Below are 6050 nucleotides of genomic sequence, written 5' to 3'. Positions count from 1 at the left end.
CTAGTTGACGAAACACTGAGGATGGAAGGTGCTCACTTGAAGACCCCAGAGATGTACCCTACTTAGCTCAGTCCAGACAGTTGTCATACTGATGCACTGGGGAGACCGCACTGTGGTTGATCCCCGGAGCCATCATCGTAGCAGTTGTGTGAGCTGATGCGCTGGGGAGGCAAAATAAGTTGATCCCTGTAGCCAACATCACACTTCAGCCATCAACACCAGGCAGAAGGATATCTACATCATCAGATGGAAAGAAACGCAAATGGATGGAGATGCAGATGGATCACATTAGTTTACTGTAAAGCTATGTCTTAGTTGGTGCTTTCATATTTATCATATTCATATTTCTGTAGTGCCTTTCATCACAAGGTTCTTTACACAATAATGAACAATTAAATCATTAAATTAAAAACACTCCAATACAAAATGTAATAACATTGAAATTAATAAAGAGACAAAAAATGTGGGTTAAATGTAAATTAAGATAAAAAGCTACTTTGTAAAAATAGAACAATTAAAAAGTTTCAAACAAAAACAAATTATACTATTACAACACAAAAATAGTTTAATTGTAATATTTGAAAAATAGTCAATTAAGATAAAATGCCAGTTTGTAAACAGAAAATTAAAAACAGTCTTCTCTGTATGTATGTTTTGCTTTTATCAAGGGAACTGTTTTTCCAGGGTCTTTAGGGTCATGATGTATCATAATCACATACATAGGCTGTTTTTCTGTAGGGTTAGGGCCAAGGTTAGGGTTACAGTTAATAGGTATGGATGCTAATTGTCTATCAGACTATCTGTCTCTATGACGCACTTACATTTTAACATATATCTCAAGAACTGTTTTTTGATAACATTTGCTAAAGACCTTCTTAACGTCAGTGTATCAAAATCTGAAGGTGTATGGAGTCTGTCTGACCGTCAGTTTATGCAGTCAACTTACATATTTTAAATATTTGTATACATGTTTTACATGCGTAGTAATACAGAATATTTCTACACCATTTGAAAACTTATGTGTCTGCCAGTGTGAGACAGGGATTGCTGTCAACTTTTGACAGGTGCAAATGTATCTAAGTGCTTTACTACCCTCTGGTGGATGAAAGGTGTAGTGCAATGTTTGGCAGACTTTGACATTAGGCATCAATCGTGTTTGTACATGAAGACCAGTGTAGGGACAGGCTGTCCTTCAGTGCCAGCCAGGCAACTCCTTCAGAGTAAAAGCATGTCAGCCTTGCCTCAGCATCGGGCAACCTTCGTAACTGCTAAGCCCGCTGAAGCTCCTTCTATAACATGAGCAGTTTTTTCTTATTGATAAAGAGGGACGTTAACATAATTTTTATAGCTCTTGTTTTTTTCCCCATCAAATTTCTGATTTATCGTTTTCAAATACAACACTGTTGATTTACTTTTTAAACTACTGCTTCCTATTTTGTAGGTCACACAATCTATTTTCAGATTAGGAAGCTACAGAAAGCAGCACCAGATTTTTAAGCTGCTAAAGCAACTTTTTCTTTGGTTATTAGAACCACTGCTGACAAACTGTTAACCAATCTTCTTTTTAGTACCTTCACTATCTACTTTTTTCTAGTCTGTTTTAAAGCTGTCTTTAATGTACTTAAAATGTTAGTTTACTGCCCTCTTGTGGTCAACGTTTTTATACAAATGCAGTAAAGATGTTGTTGCTTTTCTGCACCCCCCCTCCCCCGCTCATATTATTATGATGTTATACAACTATAGCATTTAATTAATTGTAAGTTACAAAAGCAGAATACTCACACAGGCGTTTAGCTGATTTAGTGTCTCAGTTAATATTAACTCTTGAGAGACAGTGGATGCCAAATGTTATAGCCAGCTATAATACCTGCATCCCCTAGGAAAAAAGAGCAGGGAAGCCCAAAAAAGGGGAAAGTGGCACAGCAGATACCTTGAAGCCCCAAGGGAATTTCACATTTTATACAGTGTGCGCACATATATCTTAGAAAAAATAAAGAATGTTTTGAGGCAATGCGTTTTACACACCTGTATCTAACAATAAAAAACATGCCAGCCGCAGCCCTATATAAGACTAATGTATTAAGGGTGACTTTTCTCCCTCCCTCTCCCCCCAGGATAATGCCAAATGTATCATACTGTATTAAAACACAGTTGAGATTAGCAAACCACACTAAATGGACACCTCATTTGTGGAGCATTAGTGCATGTGCGTAAACAGGACATTCTGCAAATATTATAGCAATCCATAACCCAGGTATTCTAAATGTTGATACGTTGTAATTGACATGAAAAAAGTACATGATATATATATATATATATATATATATATATATATATATATATATATAGTTGTTTGCATTGTCTCTCTTGACCTTCTCAAGGAAGGCAGGGAGCAGCGGTATTAGTAGAAAAGCATACAAAAGCGCTTTGGGCCACTTGTGGGCTAGGGCGTCAGCGCCTAGTGGAGAGAGAACCACAGGGAGCAATGAGTCATCTCTGCCGTGATGAAGAGACTGACATGGGCTTCCCCGAAGCAGTCCCAAACGCGCTGCACCACCTGAGGGTGCAGTTGCCATTCTGACGATTGAGGAGCCTCCCTGGAGATGAGGTCAGCTGCCCAGTATAACATTCCCGGGAGATGGACAGCCTGGAGGGAAAGCAAGTGCCTCTGTGCCCAGATCAACAGCCAAAAGGCTGTGCGGTGTAACTCTGGGGACTGAAGCCCTTCCTGATGGTTCACTGTGGCAAAGTGGTTAGCAATGTGTAGGTGCAGGAGTGCTCAATAACAGACAGACATACCAGGTGCAAGGGTATTTTATTTATAATCCAAAGTCTGATGACAAACAGTAAATAATAATGAATGGTAGTACACAAGGCTATGTACTACTCAGTATAACTCAGGGGTTCAGTCTTTAAGAAACCCACAATATACAAACACGGTTACCAGTCCAAAGTGAGTGCTGTAGTGCTCGTGGTGCAAATACAATTTATCGTGAAAACAGTGCAGTGTTGCCTGAGTTTTGTGCTGGCCAGTAGCGACAGCTCTGCATCGTGTTAGCCATCTAAATAACAAACAAGTACAATTAGACATGACAAAAACAAACAAAACAGTCACGATTTACAATATGGTGTCACTGGAAATAAGTTAGCCATGAAATAAGTTAGCGTTTGCCTCTTTGAGCCTTTCTGTGCACACACAGATTTTAGAAGTTAAAGGCAAGGTTCTGTGGAGATTTATCCAAGATTTTACAGATGCCATTTGAATTTTTTTTAAGAAACAAAAACAGGTATTGCAGATTGTTTGACATCATACTTATCGAAGTGTATTGCAGACATTATTTTTCTGTTTAAAAAAAGTAACATTTATCATCTTAGTGTAAATGTACGTTTAAGTTTTTATAAATACATTTTATTTAAAATAAAGTGCTCACTGTGTATGGATTTTAACAAAAATAAATATTTTAAAAGCATTATTTTGTCAGTATAATTTATGTTTATGCAGAGTTAAAATCACTATATTTATGTTATAATAAGTTGTTTTCCATTTTAACCTCATACAACTTAGCTTTAATAAAGATCCTGACAACATTTTTAAAAGTAAAACAATTTTCTGAAGTTTACCGACAGAAAAGAGACGGCTTAACCTTGCCTTTAAATTATAAAATTTGCGTGTGCGCAGAAAGGCTCAAAAAGGCAAACACTAACTTATTTCGCGGCTAACTTTTTTCCTGTGACAACGGTACTCCTTCACCATCACTTCGCAGATCTGCAGATCACTTCGCCACGTTCCCTTTTATACCATCAATCAGTACTCCTTGGTTAACGATTGCAACTACCCCTCCAGTCCGCGGCTGCCACATCGTTTTCATTCCGGGTCAATGATTTAGTGTTCCGTATCGCCACCCCCTTTCTAGATGGACGACTTCCGTCGAACCCTGGGAATAGATTGTCTGGCCATCCAGTCCAGAGCACTCTATTCCCTTTACACAGTGCCCTCACAGGTCCGGAGGGAGATTGATCCCCAAGAATCATTCTATCTCTGTCACATTCACGTATGCCGCTACTGACATGCTGTTCGTTTGAACAAAGACATGTCTGTTTTGGAGCACATGAAGGAAGTGTTGAAGCGTGAGGTGGACCGCTCTCAGTTCCTGTGCATTTATGTGCAGGGATATCCACCGACTTGACCAGGGTACACAGACTTCTCTGTCTGCCCAGACTATCCAGCAACCAGAGTTGGATGCGTCTGTCATCACCAATTGATGATTGTGTATCACTTCCATCTTTACGCTTTTGCTCAGGTGAGAGGCTTGCCTCCACCAGAGTAGGGCTTCCCAGCATAGGCGAGAAACGGTCAGCTGGCGGTGTTTGTCACGCTTGGGGTGCAGCCGGAAGGCATTGAGTCACAATTGGATCGGGTGCATGTGGAGTAACCCCAGTTGGGTGGCTGATGAAGCCGCGGCCATCAGACCCAACAGTTTTTAACACAACACCAATTGTTCTGTGAACCCCTGTTGAAAAGGGGCAAACAGTTGTAGTTAGCAGCTGCTCTGTCATCCGACAGGTAGGCTCACATCCAAAGTAGACCGTACCTTGCACCGGTATTAATTGGCTGTGGCATCGTAGAGGGTGAGACCCAGCCTCAGCAGATGCTCGTCACAATTGCTGTATGGCCCACTGCTCCTTCCTGCAACTGGTTCAGATCGACCAGTCATCCAGTAGTTCATCACTCTGATACCTTGCAGAGCAAGGGAGCTAGAATGGCAACTATGCACTTTGAAAACGTGAATGGCAGCACAGAAAACTCGAAGACGCTCCCCTGAAAGGCAAAGTGGAGATACTTCCTGTGCGCTGGACGAATAGGGACATGGAATATGCATCCTTTTGGTCCACTGTTATAAACCATTTGCCCCGTCAGAAAGACTGGTGAGTACTGCAGAAGTCAGTGTCTCGTTCTCTGTACACTGTGTATTGAAGCACTCAGGCACCAAAGCTGCAGAAGCACCAAGGACACGGAGTGAGGTAGAATACAGTACTGGTGCATCGAAGAATCAGACTACCGAATGCAGGTGTTATTGACATGCTGGGGCGATAGCACAGAGGCATGGTGTATCTGAGCACTGAGGGCGCCGAACCACCTAGCACCGTGTGTAGTCAACACAACCCGCGGTAGTGCATAGCATACACCGGGGTGGATACACAGGCTCGAGTGGCTGAGGTAGGCAATCAGGAGAGCAGTACAGGGAAGCAAATGGTGCTGCACTTAGGTACAGTGTGGTGAGAACCTGGTTCTGGACAGCGTGCAGTCACTCAATGGGGCAGCGATTAGTGTATACTGGAGTGGAGCACAGGCTCAAGGAGCTGCGATGTGTTAGACTGGAAGAAAAAGTAAGAAAAGAAAGTACTGCTTTTTTTTTTTTTTTTTTTTTTTTTAAACTGCAAAGGCAGTAATAGGGGGGCAGGGGTGAAAAAGGAATGTATACTAGCCATTTTAGACTTAAATCCCGATGGTAGTGAATCTGAGGCTCTGATAGCTGTGCTGTCAAGACTTCAGATCTCCGCTTGTTTCATCTTTTCATAGAATAGCAAAGTTTCAGGGTTTTAAAGTCGAATTTTCTCGCATTGGCCCTAGGGCTCTTCCCTAGTTGTGCGTGCATGTGAAGTGAAAGAAAGCAAGGAGGTGTTCCGAAGAGACCCGAAGGGCAGAGGATGCAGGGTTTGGTATTGGTCTGTGTGTGCTGTCCTATCTTCCTTGCCGTTTGTGTGTGTGCCACCTGCGTGAGTCTGTGAGTGGAAGCATGTTTTTCATGTCTAGGCAGTGCTCACCTGCTGCCTAGGGTGTCACGTGGACAGTGCAGCTGTATGAGAGTAACAGTAGGCCTACCTTTTAAAAAACAATCTTAACAGGAACATGCTTACCTTTCAATTTCAACATGTATGTAATAATAATAATAATAATAATAATAATAATAATAATAATAATAACAACAACAATAATAATAATAATAATAATAATAATAATAATAATAATAATAATAATAATAATAATA

This window comes from Polyodon spathula, chromosome 1 (assembly GCF_017654505.1).
Source record: "Polyodon spathula isolate WHYD16114869_AA chromosome 1, ASM1765450v1, whole genome shotgun sequence".
Lineage (NCBI taxonomy): Eukaryota > Metazoa > Chordata > Actinopteri > Acipenseriformes > Polyodontidae > Polyodon > Polyodon spathula.
Note: the sequence above shows the minus strand (reverse complement) of the source record.